General features: G+C 47.8%; 1 long non-coding RNA gene across 1 annotated transcript in view; it reads right to left on the bottom strand.

Annotated features, from left to right (window-relative positions):
* Positions 1–4,696: 4,696 nt before the first annotated feature.
* The window catches only part of LOC140427505 (uncharacterized), an 86,046-nt gene continuing 65,533 nt past the window's right edge, over positions 4,697–25,209 (bottom strand). The window contains exon 3 of the long non-coding RNA XR_011948528.1: positions 4,697–4,968. This is a non-coding gene — a long non-coding RNA (uncharacterized lncRNA). The remainder of the gene's footprint in view (positions 4,969–25,209) is intronic.

Genomic DNA, 25,209 nt, shown 5'->3' with positions numbered 1-25,209 from the left:
CATGAGCACTCGGAAGAAACCCACGCAGACACGGGGAGGATGTGCAAACTCCACACAGACAGTCAACCAAGGCTGGAATGGAACGCGGGGTCATGGTAGTGCTAACCACTGTGGCACCATGCCCCCCCCCCCCCCCCCCCACCACCACCATCCCCGCACCCCCACCCCCAAGGACAACTCTGCTCACCCAGGTACGGGAAGGATCTGACAAGCGGGAAGGACTGGAGAAAATATATGATCAAGTTGCCAGGAATGGAGAATTCTAGCGATGAGGGTTTTAGCGGTTGAGCGATGAGGAAAGATTGGACAGACTGGGTTTGCTTTTGTTGGATCAGCTGAGGCTGAGGGGAAATTTGGTTGATGAGTATAAAATTATGAGGGACAGTCTGGATAGAGGGGACCTATTTCGCTTGGCAGAGTGACGTATGACGAGCAATTACTGATGGTCCAAAAAAATAGGGGACACTGATTTCAGGTTCTGGGCAAGGTGCAGGAAAAGTGAGGTAGAGCTTGTTTACACAGTGAGCGGCAATGACATGAAGCTCGCATGGGAAACAGCTACGGTCAATCATTTCAGAAGCAAATTAAATAGGCACTTGAAATAAATAAGCGTGCAGGTCTATGGGGGCAGAGCGAGGGAATGACACTAACTTGATTGCTCCAATGGGCTGGATGACTTTTTTCTTTGCGTAAATGACTCTGACCTTATCGATTCAAAGTGATTGTCAGGAGGATTAGAGGGGAGCCCAGGAACTCATTTTACACAGAGATGCGTGGTCATCTAAAGCGCAGAGCCAACGGAGGACAGAAACCCTCATTGTGTGTCAGAAATACTTGGATGGGCACTTGAGTTGTCGCAACCTACATGGCCACGAACCAAGAGCTGAAGAGTGGGATCAACCTGGAAAGGTCTTTCTTGACCGACACAGGCATGATCGGCTGAATGGCCTATTTCTTGCAACACAATTTCAGGGGAGAAATCTGATTAAATGGCACTACTTCTTGGATTTTGACCCAGCGATGGTGAAAGAACTTCGAAACATAAAAACAGAGGAAATTAAAGCAGGTGTAAGCTCCGACTACAAAACTGCTCCACCATTCAATAAGATCCGAGTCGTCTTCTCCCTCAACTCAACTTTCCTGGCTTCACCCATATCCTTTAATTCCCTATTATTCAAACCTCTACCTCCAAGAACTAGGTACAGAATTGAAGCAACACAGCAACTTTTTGGATGTACCTCGGTGAGGAAGATTTATCAATGACGCATGGATGATTCTCAGCATCCCATTATTCAAGTCTTGCCAGATAGTCAGAATTTCTTGCAAGCTTTGAGTGATGCGATCCTGAGAATCTTTCAGATACCATTGATGGAAAAATTAGCATGGCACTGCTGGGGTGCCCGGTTGGCAATGGCAGGTTGGCAATACCAAGGTTCTAGGGTCCCAAGGAGAGTGCCAGGGTGCCAGTCTGCCTTGTCCCGACCACCTGGTCTCCAATAGCCTGAGAGACCGCCCCTAGGCGCTGTTATGACTAGTCCACGTTTGTGTGGATCAGTACTAAACGGCATCCTGATGAGGTCTCCCAGACACGGCCATTGAGTCCCGAGCAGCAGGTCATTCCGGCGAACGTATATTTAAATGAGCCATGTGGATATTTAAATATGAATGAAATGAAAATCGCTTATTGTCACAAGTAGGCTTCAATGAAGTTACTGTGAAAAGCCCCTAGTCGTCACATTCCGGCGCCTGTTCGGGGAGGCTGGTACGGGAATCGAACCGTGCTGCTGGCCTGCCTTGGTCTGCTTTAAAAGCCAGCGATTTAGCCCAGTGTGCTAAACCAGCCCCTATGCAGAACTAGATTGTGCCCAGTGAGGGCGCGATCTAGATTGCAACATCACGTGAGATCCAGTTGAATCTCATGGGACGTTTCGAGCATCGCAAATCCCTTCGAGAGGCCTCACACGAGATTCAACGACCTCGTCCCGCCACTAAGTCGGGCACAACGAGGCCACTGAATCACTCCCCAGATCTTGCTTTGGAACATATTGTACAGGCAGTCAGCCTTCAGTTTCTGATATTTCTTGCTAATGCTTCTCAGAATAAACCTCCTACAAGTTAATTGTTTCCCAGAGTTACCGTTAAGGTTCAACACGAGAGCCACCAAGGATGAGGAGTTGTGTGGAGTGTCTGGAGACATTTAAGGGGAGCTGATGTTCAAAATCACGATGAACTTCGATTGAGTAAGTAAGGAGCAAATGCTTGGGCTGGTAGGCGGATCAGTAACAAAAGGATTGGAGTCAATTGGCAAAAAGAAATAAAGAAATGCTGAAGACATTGTTCATTTAGGAAGTATTTTGATGATCGAGGATGAATTGGCTGACGAAAGCAGGTTCGATTGTAACCTTCAACAGGGAATTGAATAGACATGTGAAAAGGGCAGGCTTGTCGAGCTTTGGGAGAACAATGAAGGCGTGGGAACTTTTGGATCATGCTTAATAATAATAATAGCTCATTGTCACGAGTAGACTTCAATGAAGTTACTGTGAAAAGCCCCTAGTCGCCACATTCCAGCACCTGTTTGGGGAGGCTGGTACGGAAATTGAACCCGCGCTGCTGGTATTGTTCTGTATTACAAGCCATCAAATTAGCCAAATGTGCTAAATCAGAGCAATGATTTGAGGAAATCAGAGTATGATTTTGTGATTCGCTGATTTCTCTGTTGATACTTGCTTATGCTGATGCCAACTTTTTTTAAATGCAGCTGCATTCCTGATTTCTGGTTGTGGTAATTCTGCCCTAATAGAGCTCATGATCCCAGTAATGTTCAGATACTTCCCTGTGATACAGACAAAAGCTCGAGTGTGTGGGAGAATCTGGTGGATGTCTGTTTTTTTAGAGCAGAATTTGGCAGCAAGGCAACACAGTGCTTCACAGCTTCAGGGTCCCGGGTTCGATTCCCGGCTTGGGTCACTGTCTGTGCGGAGTCTGCACATTCTCCCCCGTGTCTGCGTGAGTTTCCTCCGGGTGCTCCAGTTTCCTCCCATAGTCCAAAGAGGTGCGGGTTAGGAGGATTGACCATGCTAAGTTGCCCTTAGTGTCCAAAAAGGTTAAGTTGGGTTATGGGGATAGGGTGGAGGCGTGGGCTTGAGTAGGGTGCCCTTTCCAAGGGCCGCTGCAGACTCGATGGGCCGAATGGCCTCCTTCTGCACTGTAAATTCTATGATTCTATTACTGGGGCCTTCCTGGCCAGAGTGACTGAGTGCTGGCGAGGAGTATTTATCAATCAGCCACATTGAGAGACCCAGACCAAAAGGCCTTCCAAATTAACGTCCGTAATTGTTGAAGGGACAGTTTGGTCCTCTTCTCTGCCTGCACAGAACTCTTCTGAGGTAATATCCATGAGCACGTTTTAGGAGTTGAAAGCGGGAGGGGGAATTGTTCGCACCACATGCTGTGCTGACTTTTGTCATATCAAGAACATGTGTATTAGCAGTCCACGAGGTTAACTGCCTCAGCTTGCCTCTGTCAAACTGATTGCAGGAGCCATAGCAACAAAGCAGCCGCTGACTTGTGATGCTCAATAATTCATGAGGAAACAAAGCATTGCGCGCACTTAAAACTGAGGCAAGCGGTGGATAAAACCGATCTCACTTCGCTGAGCAGAAATCAATCAGTCACCCTGTTGCAAAACTCAACTGGAAGCAGAGTGTCGTCTCTGGCACCTACTGATATATCCATCAGTGTCACTTGGCTGATCCATCACTCAGAAAGAGTGCTTGGGATCAGGTCATGATGTTCTACAATGTCTTTACCAAAAGTAGTGAAGTGCAGAAAGCAGCTGTTCCAGCGAGCTTCTATTGTTAATGGGGATGTATAATATATACATTAGCCAATTAAGCACAGGAGCTTTTAATTAATAGCCACAAATCAAAAACAAATTTAGCTACCCGGTATATTCATGAACTTCACTTACAGTTGTTTACAAGGGCAACTTTCATTTATGTAGTGTCGGAAATGTTGCGAAAACTCCCAAAGGTGTTTCACGGACACAATCTCACTCTGCGGCAAAGTGATATCGGCGGAACACATGGCCATGGGGTAGGTTATAAGGAGTGATGTTAAGGAAGAGAGTGAGGTCGAGAAGTGATTCATAGAATTTACCGTGCAGAAGGAGGCCATTTGGCCCATCGAGTCGACACCGGCCCTTGGAAAGAGCACTCTACTGAAGCCCACCTCCACCCTATCCCCGTAATCCAGTAACCCCACCTAACCTTTTTGACACTGAGGGGCAATTTAGCATGGCCAATCCACCTAACCTGCACATCCTTGGACTGTGGGAGGAAACCGGAGCACCCAGCGGAAACCCACGCACACACGGGGAGGACGTGCAGACTCCGCACAGACAGTGACCCAAGGCCAGAATTGAACCCGGGTCCCTGGAGCTGTGATGCAGCAGTGCTAACCACCGTGCCACTGTGTCGCCTATTGAAGCAGGAAATTCCAGGGTTATGGGTTCAGGGGTTTGAAGGCACAATCACCAATGTTGGAGGGATTAGAATTGGGGATGCGCTGGAGGCAAGATTGGAGAAACCCTGAGATCTTGGAGGGCTGTGGGGCCGGAAGATGTGACTCAGATAGGGAGGATGAGGCCAAGGAATTCTTTGAACACAAGAATGAGAACGTTACACTCAAGCTATTTTGAAAAACGATACACATATTTATTCAATTCTCTTTCCCTCTGGATAATGAATCTTAGACAACCTGCTGGTAATATTGGAATGGTTCCTTCTGCATATCATAAGGGGTGTAATTTTGATGAATAACAGTTACAATATCTTTCATCCATACAAATAAATTTCACCAAAGGGATAGATTAATGAAAATTAAAAAATCAGAGCTGATATTCTTGGAGCTACTGCAATAACAAGGGGAAATAAAAGCTTTCTCTTTGGCTTTTACCCAAGGGATCTGAAAAACACAATAAAAATCAAGCATTTAGAACATCTTTGCATGAGGGAAAATTATGAATTCATTTTGGTGACATGACTAGACTGAAGAGTACATGATGTGATAAAAGCAGAAAATACTACCGGGTCAAAACCCTGGAACTTCCTCCCTATCAGCATCGTGGGTGTACCTACATCACAGCGACTGCAGCGATTCAAGAAGGCAGCTGAAGACTACCTTCTCAAGGGCAGTTCGGGGTGAGAAATAAATGCTGGCCTTGGCAGTAATGCACACATACTGTGAAAGATTATATTTTTTTAAATTGGGACTGCCGTTAAAAAAGACACATGCAATCTTTGGCTTTATATAGAAGAAAAGTAAGGAGATTTTGCTAAAACTTCATTATAAAATGCTGGCTAGACCTCAGTTGGCATATTGCGGCCTATTCCGGGTGCCGCATTTGTGAAACACACCAAAACCCGGGGCTGGTTTAGCACAGGGCTAAATCGCTGGCCTTGAAAGCAGACCAAGGCAGGCCAGCAGCATGGTTCAATTCCCGTCCCAGCCTCCCCGAACAGGCGCCGGAATGTGGCGACTAGGGGCTTTTCACAGTAACTTCATTCGAAGCCTACTTGTGACAATAAGCGATTTTCATTTCATTTCATTTTCAGAAGGTGACGAGGAACTGTACTGGAACGGAAGCAGGGATGGCAGTCTCCAGTCACACGGAGACACTTGAGAACAGGAAGGTGTTCTCCTTCGAGCAGAGAAGGTTAATGGGGGATTCAACACGGGCGTTCAACACCAGGAAGAGCTTTACTGCAGTAAATAAGGGGAAGCTGACACTGATGGCGGAAGTGTGAGTGAGCAGAGAACATGGATGCAAAGTAATTGGCAAAAGGATCTATGGCGACATGAGAAACAAATGCGCAGTGAGTTGTTATTACTTGGAATGGGCTGCCTGAAGGTGGAGTGGAAACAGCTTCAAGAGTAGGTTTCGACAGAGAATTGGATAAACATTTAAATGGAGGAAATAATGCAAGGTTGTGGGGAAATAGTGAGCACTGGTGCTCATTGGCTAAGTCTTCCCATAGAGCTAGCACAGGTATGTGGGCTGAATTATCTTCTCTTCTGCTGAATAATTGCATGATTCTAAGACCATTGTCCTCTGCAGACAGAAAACATAGGTCGATGTGCAATACTGAGCACTTGCTGAATCATCAATTCTGTCCTTTTTTTTTGTTGATTTCTTTGTATTTCCAGCACTTTCTGTTTTTTGTTCCAGTGTCGATTGTTGCTTTATTTTGGTCTAACACCTCGTTGCCTGCTTTTAACTTCAATTGAAAGCATTGTTGTGAGATAAAATTCTTGTCGAAATGAGTGTCTCGCTTGAAGCTATTTCCAGGAAACGATGGTGAAGGGTTGAGCCACAATCAGCACAATTGCTCAGACATCAGCTCTTGATCTCAATCGTGTCACCCTGGGTCAAATGAAGGCGAGAGATCTCCACAACAAAATCTATCAGACCAATTGCCAAGTTAACTAGTATTTATATAACAGGCCCTTTCACTTCCTGTGTGCAATTTGCAACTGTAAATCCTACCAGAAAGAACATTCATTTCCATGCCCCTTTCAGAATATCAGCACATCCCAAAGTGCTTCGTAGTCAAAGAAGTGTTTTGACGTGCAGTTAATGCAGGAAATGCTGGAGCTAATTTGCACAGACCAAGTTCCCGCAGACAGCAATGTGATAATAACAGGATAATCCCTGTCTTTTTCCAGTGATGTTGATTGAGGAGTTGGTCAGGACACCAGGGGTAAATTCCCTACTCCTCGCAGAATGGTGCCAGTGCATCTTACATGTCTATGTAGAGAGGGCAAATAGGGTTCAGTTCATGTGGGTGGCATGCCCAGACAATGCGGCATTCCCTCAGGACCGCACTGAAGTGTCTGCCAGGAAGTCATGCTCAGGTCTCTGAGACTCTGGACCCGCAACTTTCTGAATCAGAGGCAAGAGTGTCATCCACTCAGGCTTCACTGCTCACCTCTTGCTGGAGAGCAGGAACAAGTGAGAATAAAGAACAAAGAACAAAGGAAAATACAGCACAGGAACAGGCTCTTCGGCCCTCCAAGCCCGTGCCGACCATGCTGCCTGACTAAACTACAATCGTCTACACTTCCTGGGTCCGTATCCCTCTATTCCCATCCTATTCATGTATTTGTCAAGATGCCCCTTAAATGTCACTATCGTCCCTGCTTCCACCACCTCCTCCGGCAGCGAGTTCCAGGCACCCACTACTCTCTGTGTAAAAAACTTGCCTCGTACATCTACTCTAAACCTTGCCCCTCGCACCTTAAACCTATGCCCCCTAGTAATTGACCCCTCTACCCTGGGGAAAAGCCTCTGACTATTCACTCTGTCTATGCCCCTCATAATTTTGTAGACATCTATCAGGTCGGCCCTCAACCTCCGTCGTTCCAGTGAGAACAAACCAAGTTTATTCAACGGCTCCTCATAGCTAATGCGCTCCATACCAGGCACCATCCTGGTAAATCTCTTCTGCACCCTCTCTAAAGCCTCCACATAGTCTGGTAGTGTGGCGACCAGAATTGAACACTATACTCCAAGTGTGGCTTAACTAAGGTTCTATACAGTTGCAACATGACTTGCCAATTCTTATACTCAATGCCCCGGCCAATGAAGGCAAGCATGCCATATGCCTTCTTGACTACATTCTCCACCTGTGTTGCCCCTTTCAGTGACCTGTGGACCTGCACACCTAGATCTCTCTGACTTTCAATACTCTTGAGGGTTCTACCATTCACTGTATATTCCCTACCTGCATTAGACCTTCCAAAATGTATTACCTCACATTTGTCCGGATTAAACTCCATCTGCCATCTCTCCGCCCAAGTCTCCAAACGATCTAAATCCTGCTGTATCCTCTGACAGTCCTCATCACTATCCATAATTCCACCAACCTTTGTGTCGTCTGCAAACTTACTAATCAGAAACAACATCAGAAGATGGCAATGAATCTGAGCTGTCGGTGTCATTCACGGTGACATGTCTAGAGCTACTTAGAATGGTGAAGATGTGGCACCAGATCATGTAAACAGGAAATATTAAACAACCAGGCCATGTTATCCTCCAACCGGCAAATATTCTCATAATTTTTACCTGTCCTGCTTCCTTTTATCCCCTATTTCGTCCTTCACCTATTTTTCAAACAGTGCCATGGGATGCATTACATCCACTGAGAAAACAGACTGTGAACGAATGCAGCCATAAATATGAGGTTATAAAATTATCAAGCTATACATACAGTTATAAGGTTAAAATTGTGATTTTCCCATGAAGTAGGGATTAAAAATTAAATGCCGAGATCATGTGCTGGACAAAGGTTCAAGAAGTTTATGAACATGCCAAGGCATCATTTTACAACAACATCCTTTGGCATATCTTTAACACAAAGTTGTTTGGGGGAAAATTGACAGGAACTGGCCTTTAGATCGCCTCAGCAAGTCATTGGGAAGTGGTGAGATTTTAAAATCTATCAATCAATGACGTTAACAATGATCCTAAATAACATGTGAAAATGAGCCCTAGAAACTGAGTGACCATGATTTGTAGCTCTAAGTGTTCTGTTTGGTCGAAGTATGTTGACAAAAAAAGGATGTTGTCCAGCAGAAGTGCTCAACATGCTTCCTGCTTGTTTAGTTCTTTCAGGTATAAATATGGGAATTACACAATAAGGTTTTTAGATTCATTAGGTTCAATCCAGCATCTCTCAGGTAAAGGTGTACTGCTGTAGTGTAATGATAATAGTTCTCTATTTAAGTGAGACAGAGGCACCTTGCTAGACTTGGCAGCTTTCTGAAATGAAATGAAAATCGTTTATTGTCACAAGTAGGCTTCAAATGAAATTACTGTGAAAAGCCCCTAGTCGCCACATTCCGGCGCCTGTTCGGGGAGGCTGTTACGGCTTTCTACGCAGGGATTTCAGGTAAATATAACTTCAAATATTGATGGATATTTTAAATATTTCTCTGTAACATAATAAAATCTGGATTCTCTATTAGAAACAAGATAATACTTACTTTTCCTCCAACTATCAATGTAGCAATTATCACGAAAAGTGAATTGCTTATTCAGTTCTTTGATAAACTTTTATATAATTTAGAAAATATATTGGGAAGTATAGTCTTCTGTATCCAAACTTGAAAACGCATGTGGAGAGTGGAGAGATGGCTGGACCCTTCTAATATCCGAATTGTTATAATCTAGCCGAAACTTGTCAAAAACAATATCTGGTGGATGGTAATATTCTCTGGTGGCTCTTAAGAAAGATTAGGATCAGCTCTTCATAATTCACTTCAGTCTCGGTTTGATTCAAAAGATACTACCTCCGGCAGTGCAGCTCTCCCTCAATATAGCATAGGAGTCCTAAAGTAGGACATGAACCCACAACTTAATCTTGAAAGTTGACATAGAACTTGCCTCAGCCAATACCCATAGTTACTGGCTCTGCTATAGGATCATACACACAGAAAGAGGCCATTCCGCCCATTATTCTCATGTCAGCCCTTTGAAAAAACTATCTAAAAAGCATAGATCAAATTCCTTTTTAAACATTCCTGTTGAATCTGCTTTGACCAGTGCCATGCAGATTGTACAAAATCATCGGCTCTTTTACTCTTTTCGGGCGGCACAGTAGCTCAATGGATAGCACTGTTGCTTCACAGCTCCAGGATCCGAGGTTCGATTCCCGGCTTGGGTCACTGTCTGTACGGAGTCTGCACGCTCTCCCCGTGTCTGCGTGGGTTTCCTCCGGGTGCTCCGGTTTCCTCCCACAAATCCCAAAGACGTGCTGTTAGGTGAATTGGACATTCTGAATTCTCCCTCAGTGTACCCGAACAGGCGGCGAGTTCCAACGGCGTGGAACTAACCATCTATTGCCGGTCAGGATGGTGGCGTGGTGGCTCCAGACTCAGTTCGCGGCCACCCTGGCCAAGGGGGGGGAGATCGGAGGCAACGGGCGGCCTTATAGGCGGCCGGGGATTAGATCTGTGCGGTTTCAGGCTCGGGTGAGCGGCCGATCGGGGGTGGGGGGTTGGGGGGGGGGGTCGGGTATTAGGGTATTTTTAAGCCTAATAATAATAAAGACTATTATTATTATCACTCATCATCTTAAACCTGTCCCCTATGGTTACCCGGCCCCCCCACTTGCGGAAGCAAATTGAACCTATTAATTTTATCCTTGGTGATTCTGAATTCTTCGACTAAATTGCCCCTTAACATTCGCGAGTCGAAGTTGTCAACGATGGCTCAGTGAGCGGCACTCTCACTTCCGAGTGCAACTGTTCTGGGTTCAATCTCCCCTCGAGGACTCAAGCACACGTTCTGGACTGACACTCCAAGTGTTGAGAGAGAGCTGCACTGTGGGCGGTGCTGACCCCTGAATTGAACCAGGAATGTTTGCGATCTCAAGTTGGATCCAACGGCAGTATTTCAGAGAAGAGCAGGACCAGCGACCCTGGTGTCTCAATGAGCACCACAAAAACAGATCACCTGGTGATTATCACATTTCTCCGAGCTTGATGCATCCAAATCAACTGTTGTGTGTGCCACATCACAACAGTGATCATGAAGTGTTTGAAGATGTCCGGCAGGCATATAAAGTCTCTTCGATTCGCGTCTCTTCAGGAGAACATTGGGTGGGATTTACCGACTGCGGGTAGTCGGTAGTAGGGGTATTACGGTACCCAGGTTGATGCTGTAAGACCATTGGTGTGGGAGGTACCTGAGACAGCAATACCATTGGTGAAGCCTGCCTACTGGTTCCGTCCTGTAAGGTGGAGCATAAGAGCCTGTATCTCCCTAGCAGCGGTTACTGAAGCAAGGTATTATTGAGGCTAGCAACAGTTCCTGGAGAGCTCAAGTAGTGGTTGTAAAGACCGGGGAGAAGCAGAGGATGGTCATCGATTATAGTCAGACCATCAATGGGTATACGCAGCTCGACGCGTTCCCCCCTCCCTCGCATATCTGATTTGGTCAATCAGATTGCACAATACAAGGTCTTTTCCACGGTGGATCTAAAATCCACCTACCACCAGCTCCCCATCCGCCCTAGCGATTACAAATACACTGCATTCTAAGCAGATGGGCGGCTCTACCACTTCCTAAGGGTTCCCTTCTGTGTCACAAATGGAGTCTCGGTCTTCCAACGGGAGATGGACCGAATGGTTGACCCGCATAGTTTGCGGGCCACATTTCCGTACCTCGATAACATCACCATCTGCGGCCACGACCAGCAGGACCACGACACCAACCTCCGAAAATTCCGCCATACCGCAAAAATCCTTAATCTAACCTACAACAAGGACAAATGCATGTTCCGACCGTCTAGCCATCCTCGGCTACGTGGTGTATGAGGGAGTTATAGGCCCAGATCCCGAACGCATGCGCCCCCTCATGGAGTTTCCCCTCCCCCACTGCTCCAAGGCCCTGAAACGCTGCCTGAGATTTTTTTCATATTATGCCCAGTGGGTCCCCAACTATGCGGACAAGGCCCGCCCACTAATTCAATCCATGGTTTTCCCCCTGTTGGCAGAGGCCCGCCAGGCCTTCAGCCGCATCAAAGCGGACATTGCAAAGGCCACGATGCACGCAATCGATGAATCCCTTCCCTTCCAAGTTGAGAGCGACATGTCCGACGTAGCTCTGGCGGCCACCCTCAACCAAGCGGGCAGACCCGTGGCCTTCTTCTCATGTACCCTCCATGCTTCAGAAATCTGCCATTCCTCTGTTGAAAAGGAGGCCCAGGCCATAGTAGAAGCTGTGCGGCCCTGGAGGCATTCCTTGGCCAGCAGGAGATTCACTCTCCTCACTGACCAACAGTCGGTTGCTTTCATGGTCGATAATGCACAGCGGGGCAAGATAAAGAACGATAAGATCTTACGGTGGAAGATCGAGCTCTCCACCTACAATTATGAGATTGTGTATCGTCCCGGGAAGCTAAACGAGCCTCCTCTGCCCTATCCCGCGGCACATGTGCCAACACACATGTGGACTGACTCCTGGCCCTCCACAAGGACCTCTGCCACCTGGGGGTCACTCGATTCTTCCATTTCATCAAGACCCGCAGCCTGCCCTACTCCATCGAGGAGGTCAGGACCGCCACCAGGAACTGCCAAATCTGCGCGGAGTGCAAGCCGCACTTCTACAGGCCAGAGAAAGCGCACCTGATAAAGGCTTCCTGTCCCTTTGAACGCCTCAGTATGGACTTCAAAGGGCCCCTCCCCTCCACCGACCGCAACACGTACTTCCTGAACGTGATTGACGAGTACTCCCGGTTCCCATTCGCCATCCCCTGCCCCGACTTGACCGCAGCCACCGTGATAAAAGCCCTCCACAGCATCTTTACACTGTTCGGTTTCCCCGCCTCCATACACAGCGATAGGGGGTTCTCCTTTATGAGCAACGGACTGCGTCAATTCCTGCTCAGCAAGGGCATTGCCTCGAGCAGGACGACCGGTTACAACCCCCGGGGAAACGGACAGGTAGAGAGGGCGAATGGAATGGTCTGGAAGACCGTCCTACCGGCCCTACGGTCCAGGAATCTCCCAGTCTCCCGCTGGCAGGAGGTCCTTCCCGGTGCACTCCACTCCATCCAATCACTGCTGTGCACCACAACCAACCAAACACCTCATGAACGTCTCCTTGTCTTCCCTAGGAAGTCCTCCTCCGGGACCTCGCTTCCAACCCGGCTGGCAGCTCCTGGACCCATTCTGCTCCGCAAACACGTGCGGGCGCACAAGTCGGACCTATTGGCCGAAAGGGTCCACCTCCTTCACGGTAACCCTCAAAACGCCTACGTGGTGTATCCCAACGGCCGACAGGATATGGTCTCCCTACGGGACCTGGCACCCGCTGGATCCCCACCCACACCCCCACCACCAACCCCACCCTCCCTCCCACTGGCGCACCCCACAGCAGCCCCCTTCCCAGGTGGATCGGTCCTCCCACCGGTCCCATCTCGGGGTGATGAAGCTGCCAAAGAAGCCAAAGCCACGCTCCCAGAGCCATGGATGCCCGAGCTGACTCCTGCATCACCGCCGAAACTGCGATGATCGCAGAGGACGACCAGGGCCCCTGACCGACTAATTGCTTCTTTTTGAAAGAAAATAAATACTGTAAATAGTTGCGACATGTGACGAGGCAAAACACTGTACTAATGTATACCGGGTACCACCATAATCTCAACCTCTACCACTGTATAACGCGAGAGCACCATCCCTGCCGGACTCTTTCTTTAACAGGGGGTGAATGTGGTAGTCGGTATTAGGGGTATTACGGTACCCAGGCTGATGCTGTGAGACCATTGGTGTGGAAGGTACCTGAGACAGCAATGTCATTGGTGAAGCCTGCCTGCTGGTTCCGCCCAGTAAGGCGGAGTATAAGAGCCTGTGTCTCCCCAGCAGCTGCATTCTGTACCTGCGCTGCTGGGGGAAACATCTAGTCCAATAAAGCCTTCAATTGTCATCCAATCTCACTTCTGGAGTTATTGACCGAGCATCACCGACCAACCCATGCTTGTTTTTCACCGATCGAGGCGGCCCCGCCAGTGGGATTTTCAGTCCCAGGGCTTCTCGTTGACTGCATCCCTCATTGCCAATCAACCATTCTGCTGACGTGATTCATTGACGTGATTCATTGGTTCTGTACCTTTGGAAGTGCAGTAGCCAATACAGCTCAGAAAAAGCCGGGTACATCATGTTTGCTGACCTTTCCTGATGCTCGACTGGGCGATGGTGATCAAGAGTCAGAATCGAAACCAAGGCAATCACGGACTTCATAGTTGCTGACCTTGTCCTTGTATTTAATGCCTCTTGCTGTGCGAACAAAGCCATGTTGCAACTCGAGGAAACAGCTACGCAGTGACAGTTGTATGAAGAAAGAAGCTCAATTTTATAGCGTCTGCCACAACCTCATGGCATCCTAATATACATTGCAGCCAATTAATTATTCTTGACGTGTGGTCACAGTTGCAATGTGGGGAACGCAGCAGCTAACTCGAGCACAGCAAGCTCCCACGAGGGAGACACGGAGGCACAGTGGTTAGCACTGCTGTCTCGCGCCGCCCAGGACCCGGGTTCGACGTGGCCCTAGGTCACTGTCAGTGTGGAGTTTGCACTTTCTCCCTCTGTCTGCATGGTTCTCACCCCCACAACCCAAAGATGTGCAGGTTAGGTGGATTGGCCACGATAAATTGCCCCTTAATTGGAAAAAAGAATTGGGTACTCTAAATTTATTTTTAAAAAGCAAGCCCCCACAAACAGCAATGTAATAACGACCAGGTAACTGCTGATGGTTGAGGGAAAGGTGTTGGCCAGGACAATGGGCATAAATCCCTGCTCTTCTTCAATATAGTGCCATGGGCTCTTTTACCTCGTTCCAGGAGCAGGGTCAAATCCTCAGTTTCATGTCTTTGTCAAAAGATAACACCTCCGACAGTGCAGTTTACATTCAGTACTGCCTGCCGCGATTGAGCTCAACTTTCTGGTGTGGGACTTCAACCCAAAATCTCAGGTTCAGAGTTAACAGAACTCACATAGCTGGACAGCTGGTTTGTGATGCAGAATGAGGCCAGCAGCGTGGGTTCAATTCCTGTACCGGCTGAGGTTATTCATGCACCGCCCCCCACCCCCCCCCACCTGAAGTGTGGTGACCCTCAGGTTAAATCACCATCAGTTAGCTCTCCCCCTCAAAGGGGAAAAGCAGCCGATGGTCATCGAGGACTATGGTGACTTTACCTTGACATCTGGAAGATTGTATACAGTTCTGGGCACTCTACCTGAGAAAGGATATAGTGGCCTTGGCAGATGTGCAGGCCTGAATCACTAGACCGTTACCAGAGCTCTAAGGGTTAGATTACGATGAGATTAGTTTACGATGTAAACTAGGTTTGTGTTCACAGATTAAAAAGAAGTTTTAAGAGGTGGTTCGACTTTAACTTTTAGGCTTTTGACATAAATAGAGAGAGGAGCAGAACTTCTTACACCAATAGGGGAATCCAGAGAAAGTAAACACATTAAAATTAATGTTGGCTATTTGGGAGAAAAATTAAAAAGCATTTCTACATGTAAAGTGTGCGAGTGTGAAATTCTCAATCAAAGAGCTGCAGATACCAATATATGCTAAATATAAATATTTGTTATGAATCTGAAATGCGGGTTTTGCTCGCCAAGGGTGTTACGGAACCTGGAGCCCTGTGGAATTAAAACATGGATCAGTTTAGATCTCATTGAATTACAGAACAGCTTTGAAAGGTTGAATGGCCTATTCACATCCGCATGTTTCTGACAACAAGTCTCCCTTTACGCAACCTTCAAATTTACCCAATTTCCCATCAGCTCTCATTCGGAATTCTGAGATGCAAAATCAGCAAAGGACTCGCCTGAATAAATTAAAGGAATAAAAATGTATCCTCAGTGGAAAATCCCGTGTTAATGTTTGTCAGGCATTCCTGGTAATGACATTTGAAAAACATCTCCTTGTTGTGTTTACATAAAGAACTTGAGTCAATTGTCTGTCACATTCTCTTAAAATCTGTAAAAATAAACTTTGAAAAATTCAACAAGTCAAAGTTCTAAATTCTCGCACACTGCATCAGAAGAATGGAATGCAGCCCATAATATGTACACTCATGAATATTTCAAAAAGCTTTCGTTTTGAAATGGGAATTGTTCAGAGCATTGTGACGAGAGTGGGAGGTGCAGTGGGTTGCTTTTAGATTGACTAACACCTCCGTCACATTTAATCTTTAATATTTGTACTCGCATCATTCAAATCGCAAGTGCAGGCACCATGTGACAGCAATGCAATGATTAAACAATCAATCAACGTGGCTCGCACTGCTTACAGTGATGTTCTGCTTCTAAAAGATGTGCGGGTGAGGTGGATTGGCCACGCTAAATTGCCCTTAGTGTCCAAAAAGGTTGGGTGGAGTTACCGGGTTATGGGGATAGGGTGGAGGTGTGGGCTTGGGTGGGGCCCTCTTTCCAAGAGCCAGTGCAGATGCGGTGGGCCGAATGGCCTCCTTCTGCACTGTAGATTCTATGATTCTATGATCCTATCCAAACTTGGCCAAGTCAAGGCCGACATTTGTGTGAGTGCTGCACGTTCAGAGATGCCGTCTTGTCAGTTGAGAATTAAAACCGAGGCCTCATCTGGGGTAGACATGAAAGATCTCCTGGCAGTAGCAAAAGCCTTGAAGTTGGTGTCTTGAGCGACATTTATTTCTCAATGAGCACCACTAGGAGAATGGATGACCTGATGACCATCACATCACCGATTGTTGGTGCACACAAAGTTGCTGCTGTACTTGGCTACGTTTCGAAAATGCTTTATTCCTCCATCGAGGAAGCAAAATTCCATCTGCGGTTAACTAAAAAAAATGAGTGACACTATTGAACTGAAAGAGAAAGCAGGGGCCGGATTCTCCGCTCCCCCAGCCGTGTGCTTCCCGGCGGGACTCACTACTTCCACCATTTGTCAATGGGATTTCCATTTGAAGCCACCCCACGTCGCCAGGCAACCCGCGGAAGAGTGTGCGCTGCCTCCGGGAGCAGAGCATCCCAACGGCCGGAGAATTCCAGCCCATATATTTGTGCAGAGACGAGTGGTCGCTCAGAAGATTGGATGGGATATAAAGAACATCAAAGAATGATAAAAGATGAAGAAGGAGGGAACAAGAGAGCGAGGTGAGAGAGTCAGGGAAAGGTGGATTCTGTGGGGGGTGGGGGGGTTTGAACTGGGAGGGGGGTTGGAAGAGGTGGGACAGAGTTGATGAGATGTCGGTGGCCTGGCCTCCTAGTTGGTGAATCGGGAGGTGATGAGATGCCCCTCCCGTGTGCGGTGGCCTTTGATCACACATTGGGCAGCCTGCCCTGCCAGCTCAGGCTCCATGCCCAGATCCTTCTGTACACCATCCTCATCCTCCTGGTCAGATGCGGGCTGCCATTTTTCCTGCGCCTCCAGCATGCCACCCTGCTGCTGCAGCATGTGGTGCAGGCCGCAGCAGACCACCAAGATGCTCGGGACCCTCTGGGGGCTATGCTGGAGCGCACCACCAGAGTGGCCCAGGGAAGCACATCTTGAGTACTTTGAAACGTCACTTGATATAGACCTAGTTGCTGGGTGAACGTTGTTGTGTTATGTACTCTGGGATAACACAGGCTGCAACTCGATGCAGCTTTGACCAAAAGATACTCCAGACTTTGAAGTAAGTTCAATGTGATTTATTGAACCATTAGCACGGTTCTCTATGAGTTCGACTCTCCTGCTAATCTATCTATAGTAACTCAGTCTAACTAACCAGTCTGCTCTAAGCTACGTGGTGGGTGTGATGCTTCTGATCTGCCTCTTGTCCTACTCTCTAAGTGTCGCCTGTGGAAAGAGACAGAGCATGTGTGCCCTGTCCTTATATATGGGTTGTGTAATGCCCCCTTGTGGTAGTGTCACCTCTGGGTGTCTTGACTGCCCATTGGTCGTGTCCTATTCTATGTATTCATTAGCTGTATGTCTGCATGTCATGACGTCTCTGGTGCTCCCTCGAGTGTTTACTTAGTCGTAGTGTATTTACATTAATCCCTTGTGTATTCACAGTGATTCATAGCACTACAAACGTCATTATAACGGTTGAGCAATGAGAGAGCTGTACCTACAACAAGGTTTGCCTCGAGGTGAGGATCCACTGCCTCTTCACCCAGATGACCTGTCTCAACTGAGTTGTTCTTGTCAGGCAAACGGACCCTTCCCTCACACTGACGGCTGTCTCCATTGCTTCCAAACTCCCCTCTTGACACTCGTGCATCTGAAGGGCAGCAGGCATACAGGGTGGTACGGTGACTCTTGTGGCACCGGTGAGCCGGCCAGGGCTCTCTGGCTCCATACCCTCTGGAGGACATCCGCTAATGGCACAAACGTCACAGGGCATGGAAAGCACCACCTCTGATGTACATCCTGGGGACACACATTGACATAGCACTAGCCCACGGAGGATCAAGAAGAGTGGGTACAGAGTGAGGGGGTCGGCGTGGGGGTCACCGTTTGTAGCTCGGTGGAATGGAAATCTGCCACGGTGACATGTTCACTGTTAAAACATATCACGCCTCAGACATATGAAGCCTCTGTCACGTTAATCCTTACAGCAGACGTGCCCCCTGTAGCCCTCCACTGCCGGCCCCCACCCCAACCCTCGAGCACAGTGATCGAAGGTCAAACGCCCTCGATGTAGACCCCAGTCAGAGAGTGGTTGTGACGCTGTCAGCAGAGAGACAGGAGTCAGACTTTGGCATAAATTGAGGAGCATCAGAGCTTCCCTCACAGCGAGTGATCGTCACTCTCCTGCCTTGTGTAGTGACCCACTGACAGAGCCACAGAGGCACATCACCCTGGAGTGATGTTGCACCGACCCTGAAGGGGGGAACACGGTGGTCGAGGGTGGGGGGTGGGGGAATGGGGAGAGGAAATGAAAGGGAAGGGCATGGGGGAAAGTGAGGATTGGGGGGGGTGGGCAATGGGTGATGGAGGAAAATGGGGGGAGAGCAGGTTGGGTTGAGGGGGAAAGGGAATGGGGGAGGGTAATGGGAGGAGGGAGGGAAATGTGGGCCAGGGGCTTGAGCTGAGGGACACAGCCTCACCTTAGTAGAATCTGGAGACGAGGAGGGCCTCCCTCGTTCTCCAGCTGGACTCTTGCCGACTGTCCTCCATGCTCCGGCACCTCCTCGGGCTCACCCTCCAGCCCCCCCGGACTGCCTTATCCTCCTCCCTCCTCCTCAGGCGAGGCCGCATGCCCCTCCACCTCCTCCAGCATGTCACGGCCACCCCCCCCCCCCCCCCTGCTGTTCCACCAGACTTTGGAGGGCACACCAGACTACCACAAAGTGGGAGAACCTCTGGAGCATGTACTGCAAGGCAATAGGTGGTTTTATCGATAATATTTGGTCTATGCAATCTCCAGGACTGTTTTTGATTTGAGAGGATTGGAGTGCAATTTTCCCGAATATTTTTTCTCCATCATTGTCCCTAAGCTTCTGTTGTTTCTCCCAGGAGTTTACATAAGTTCATCAAATATCGGAGCAGAATTAGGCCATTCGGCCCATCGGGTCTGCTCTGCCATTCGATCATGACTGACCTCATCCTGGCCTTAAATCCACCGTTCCGACCGTTCGCCATAACCCTTCAATGCATTACCCATTAAAAATCTGATAACTCCTCCTTAAATTTACTCACTGTCCCAGCATGCACCGCACTCCGGGGTAGCGAATTCCACAGATTCACAACCCTTTGGGAGAAGTAGTTTATCCTCAAATCTGCCTTCAATGTTCTCCCCTGATCCTGAGACTATGACCTATCATGGGATTTTATTTTTTAATTTCCTCCTGAGCAGGATGAGAACCTTGGTACGACGATGACCACGACGCTAATGTGTCAGCCAACATCATGCATTCCCGCCCAGAAAACTGGCTCAGGGGTGAGTGAGCTGCCCCTTTCCAGTAAATAAGGATGGGGAAGAAACGTTCGGCCTTGCTGATGTGTTAGGCAGGTTGGTTGGATGTGGACTGCACTCGATGCAGGGAAGTTAGAAACAGACGTCTAACACAGGAGAAGATCCAACACTGTTTTATTCAACTAGATGAACTGCTGTACATATTCATCTGTGGGTCGACACTATACTGATCTGACTAGTGACCTTGTAGTAGCCTGACCAGAATTACTAGCTACCGCATGGTGTTTGCACTGGGCTAGCTCGTGGACTCTGACTGTCTCAGTAGCTGGGTCCCGAGAGAGTGGGAAACCTAGTGCCCTCTGGCTTTATAGTAGTAGTGTCCTGTCTGGTGATTGGCTGTGCTGTGTTGTATGCTTACTGATCATCCTATGTGTCAATCACTGCCTGTGTGCATCTCATTATATACATGAGTGGGTATTATGACACTTGCCAGTGACACTCACACACATCCCACGAGCCTGTAAAAAAAGGCTCTGCCCAGCATCCGGGAGATATTTTATCCCTCGATCAACATCACGAGAAACAGATTTTCTTCTCATTATCACACTGCTGTTTGTCGAAGCTGGAGGGAACCTTGCAAAGGAATTTTGCAGACAAGCCGTAAAATAAAGTTCAGCAAATGAGATGAATCAATCACAGAAGAACAGCAATTAGGAAGAGAAGAAATACTCCCATTTATATCCCGCCTTATCAGATCCCTGGGAACAGACAATGAATTACCCTGAAGGGCGGTGAGTGGTGAAACTGGTTTACCAACAGCACAATTCCGCAAAGCACAACTAAGTGAATGGTCCATTAGTCTGTTTTGGGGCAAGGGAGGACCTTTCAGCAGGAATACACAGAGGCATTCAGGACAACAACATCGACTGAAAGAGGCAAGCTACACTTTGGTTCAATGTTCCCTCTAAAGGACGATGTTAAGGAGCTGACCTCATGATCACAGCTTCACTGTGTAGCCAGCAGCAGGTCGATTTTTCACCCTGATATAAGGGAAACACAAATGGCTGGACACTGCCGGAATAAGCTGACTGCTAGGGCTGGAACTGCACTACTTTTCAGTGTGAATAAAATGACACAAAGAAATGCCGTGGAGAGAGAAGGGAGCTCAAGTTTCGAGTCTGCATGACTCTTTGTCAAAGTTCTGACAAAGAGTCATCCAGACTCGAAATGTCAGCTCACTTCTCTCTCCACAGATGCTGTCAGATTTGCTAGACTTCTGATGATATGTCAACCATCATCTGTGTATATAATATAATGACCAAACTGTATATAAACATTAGTGCCTGAGTGTATAGATTACAATTCTAACATCTGACCACAGGTGGCATGGTGACAGGAAAACGTTACTGGAACAAAGAAACATCTGCCTGGATGTATGGGTTACAATTCTAGCATCCGGCCACAGATGGCGTGGTGACAGGAGAACATTACTGGAACACAAACTCATGTGAGGCAGAACGTGGATAGCAGGCGGAGAGTCCAGTTGCATACCAAAGAACGCCTTGGTCAATAGTAATTAATAATAGTTAATCATATTTTTTGTATTTAGCCATGGTATCCAACTGTAATCAGAGTAGACATCATAGAAACCCTTTCGTGTTTTAGTTAAGTAATGAACAGTTTTGTTCATTTACAAAGCCCTATGTTCTCTGACCACTACAACTGCAAAGATATCGCCATCCGTGCATACAGAGAACATACAGAGGGCAGCACGGTAGCACAGTGGTTGGCAAAGTTGCTTCACAGCTCCAGGGTCCCGGGTTCGATTCCCCGCTGGGTCACTGTCTGAGTGGAGTCTGCACGTTCTCCCCGTGTGTACGTGGGTTTCCTCCGGGTGCTCCGGTTTCCTCCCACAGTCCAAAGACGTGCAGGTTAGGTGGATTGGCCGTGATAAATTGCCCTTACAATCCAAAAAGGTTAGGTGGGGTTACCTGGTCACGGGGATAGGGTGGAAGTGTGGGCTTAAATGGGGTGCGCTTTCCAAGGTCCTGTGCACCTTCGATGGGCCGAATGGCCTCCTTCTGCACAGTAAATTCTATGATCACAAGATTGTCTGTTGTTGTTCCAGATTCCAGCATCCGCCGCAATCTTAACAAAGAAATTCCATTACCCCGCAATGATCTTTCTCATTTCCATCTGCCCTACGCCTCTGACTTGTTGGCACTGTGGCGGTTCTGTTAATATTGACGTGTGCCCACCCATGCATCCAGCATAAAGGCCGTTTAATCACGTGCGGCTGTCTATTTTCTGCTCATCATATCCCTAGTTGCTGCACATTGGTACCCTGTCCTGGATTACTCCAAGGGTTCTTTGTGATTCAGACACAATGCAATTGAGAGAACAACGGCAGAGGTTTGTTTACTCTACTTTATTGATAGGAATAATATGATATAAGAATATAATGTAAGAAGAATATAAGATAAGAATACAACGCAAGCATCTCACGCCCATCAGCTGGTTGGGGACCCCGGCGCCGGGCGGCAGCTTTGAGATCCGGCTCCTGGCACTTGTCACGACTCAGGTCCGAGGCGAACGAACAAGCAGAAACGCCACTCATTTATACAGTGGAATAAACAAATCTAGAAGAGATAAGCGGCTGGGAAACCAGCAAGATGTTGAAAATAGTTGGGTAAATAAAGTATTAAACAAGCATAGCTTGGCATGAGAACGCCTGAGTTTGCCCAGTCAAGATCCTGGCCTTGGAAGGCCGCCAAGTATCCTCATAGTGAGCAGAATTAACCCACCCCTTTCACCACCACCAGCCCCCCCCCCACCCCGCACCCCACCCCATGCAACATAGAGGGGGCATCACTGCCCTGTCGTGTTAAGGGTTGAAAAGGAATTGGACAGGTTAATGTTATTTTTAATAAGCAAGGCCAAAATGAGCAATGGAATCAAGTTCGGTGAACAGAGGTGTGATTCAGATCAATCATGATCTTAATCACGGGCAACCGCAGGCTCAATGGGCCAAATGGCCTGCTTCTGTCCCAATACTCTAATGCCACTTCTCAGACTGACAGGTCTACAGGCCTGTTAAACATGCAGGGATTACAAACTGGCCCATATACATTGAGGGAAATCCCAATCCGGAGTACACTGGGTAATTCATTTCTGTACAAAGGTTCCTCTGCGCTTTGCTTCCAATCTGTGCTCGATTAAAGATTCCTCATTCGTGTTTGTGACACGTGGCTTCTTATTGAAATGAAAATCGCTTATTGTCACAAGTAGGCTTCAAATGAAGTTACTGTGAAAAACCCCTAGTCGCCACATTCCGGCGCCTGTTCGGGGAGGCTGTTACGGGAACTGTGCTCGATTAAAGATTCCTCATTCGTGTTTGTGACATGTGGCTTCTTATTCCAGGCTGTGTGCCGGGGGTTGGGAAGCATCCTCTACTTGGCAACTGTTTTAACAGTCATTTTAACGGTCATGCAAAACTCTGTACGGGGAGCGCAAAATAATTCCCTCCAGACGTTACGCCAAGGAATCTCTGTCCCAGGATGGTGACTGGGACATTAAGCGGCAGGTGTTCAAACTCAGGCGCTCTCATGCCAAGCTATGCTTGGTTAATACTTTATTTATCCAGAGGAGGTTCACAAGAATGATCCCTAGATTGAAGAACTTGTCGTATGGGGAATGGTTGAGGACTCTGGGTCGGTACTCGTTGGAGTTTAGAAGGATGAGAGAGGATCTTATTGAAACTTACAGGATACTGCAAGGCCTGGATAGAGTGGATGTGGAGAGGGTGTTTCCACTTGTAGGAAAAACTAGAACCAGAGGACACCATCTCAGACTAAAGAGACGCTCCTTTAAAACAGAGATGAGGAGGAATTTCTTCAGCCAGAGGGTGGTGAATATGTGGAACGCTTTGCCGCAGAAGGCTGTGGAGGCCAATTCACTGAGTGTCTTTCAGACAAAGATAAATAGGCTCTTGATTAATAAGGGGATCAGGGGTTATGGGGAGAAGGCAGGAGAATGGAGATGAGAAAAATATCAGCCATGATTGAATGGCGGAGCAGACTCGATGGGCCGAGTGGCCTAATTCTGCTCCTATGTCTTACGGTCTTCACAGCAGGGATGCTGACAGAGGCAGTTAATCCTTTCCAATTTGTTTTTCAGTCAGTCTACTCTCAGAAACGCAAGAATATTGAAATGCATTTGGCCATTCAGCCCCTCCAGACCTGCCCCGCCAATGACGTAGAATGTTTGGATGGTGCACTTACACCACAGGGGCTGCAGCCGTCGAAGAAGGCAGCTCACTACCTTCTCAAGGGCAATTAGGGATGGATAAGACATGCTGGCCGATCCAGCGAAGCCCACATCCTGTGAAAACATCAGAAAGGTTCAATTTGCCCCATGTCTTAGAGGGTGATCCGTGAGGGAAAAATAACACAGAGTAAAATCCCATTGCCCAGCAATGTTCCTTCTCTGCTCTGCGTACTCGACCTTTCAGGACTGCGACAATTCCTTTATTACCGGGCGGGATTTTCCAGCCCTTCTCGCCAGCCAGACCTTCCTGTCCCACCGAAGGCGACTTGACATAGCGGGTGCGGCTGGTGAGAAACACCCTGCCAACGGCCAATAGCGAGGCACCTGTCGGGGGAGGCGGAGTGTGAGGGAAGCAGAAAATCCCAGCCATTGACATGTACCCGTCCACACATCTCAGCTACATGTACCTGCCTTTAACTATCCCTTGCATGTCCTTACCCAACACAACTGTACCAGTCTTTGTCCTGAAAGCTCCATTCATCCCAGCATTCTCAGAGTTTCAGGAAAGCGAGACCCTGGTTTCTACTACAAGTTGGTTGCGGATTCAAATTGCACTCCAGAGTCTCGACCACAAAATCCAGGATGGACATCCAGATCTACAGGAATAGTGCCAGAAGACTGGAGGATAGCAAATGTTGTCCCCTTGTTCAAGAAGGGGAGTAGAGATAACCCCGGTAACTATAGACCAGTGAGCCTTACTTCTGTTGTGGGAAAAATCTTGGAAAGGTTTATAAGAGATAGGATGTATAATTATCTGGAAAGGAATAATTTGATTAGAGATAGTCAACACGGTTTTGTGAAGGGTAGGTCGTGCCTCACAAACCTTATAGAGTTCTTTGAGAAGGTGACCAAACAGGTGGATGAGGGTAAAGCAGTTGATGTGGTATATATGGATTTCAGTAAAGCGTTTGATAAGGTTCCCCATGGTAGGCTACTGCAGACAATACGGAGGCATGGGATTCAGGGTGATTTAGCAGTTTGGATCAGAAATTGGCTAGCTGGAAGAAGACAAAGGGTGGTGGTTGATGGGAAATGTTCAGACTGGAGTCCAGTTACTAGCGGTGTACCACAAGGATCTGTTTTGGGGCCACTGCTCTTTGTCATTTTTATAAATAACCTGGAGGAGGGCGTAGAAGGATGGGTGAGTAAATTTGCAGATGACACTAAAGTCGGTGGAGTTGTGGACAGTGCGGAAGGATGTTACAAGTTACAGAGGGACATAGATAAGCTGCAGCGCTGGGCTGAGAGGTGGCAAATGGAGTTTAATGCAGAAAAGTGTGAGGTGATTCATTTTGGAAGGAATAACAGGAAGACAGAGTACTGGGCTAATGGTAAGATTCTTGGCAGTGTGGATGAGCAGAGAGATCTCGGTGTCCATGTACATAGATCCCTGAAAGTTGCCACCCAGCTTGAGAGGGTT

The sequence above is a fragment of the Scyliorhinus torazame genome, chromosome 7 (assembly GCF_047496885.1).
Source record: "Scyliorhinus torazame isolate Kashiwa2021f chromosome 7, sScyTor2.1, whole genome shotgun sequence".
In the NCBI taxonomy this organism is placed as follows: domain Eukaryota; kingdom Metazoa; phylum Chordata; class Chondrichthyes; order Carcharhiniformes; family Scyliorhinidae; genus Scyliorhinus; species Scyliorhinus torazame.
The sequence above is the reverse complement of the archived record's forward strand: the minus strand, read 5'-3'. Positions and strand labels throughout refer to the sequence as shown.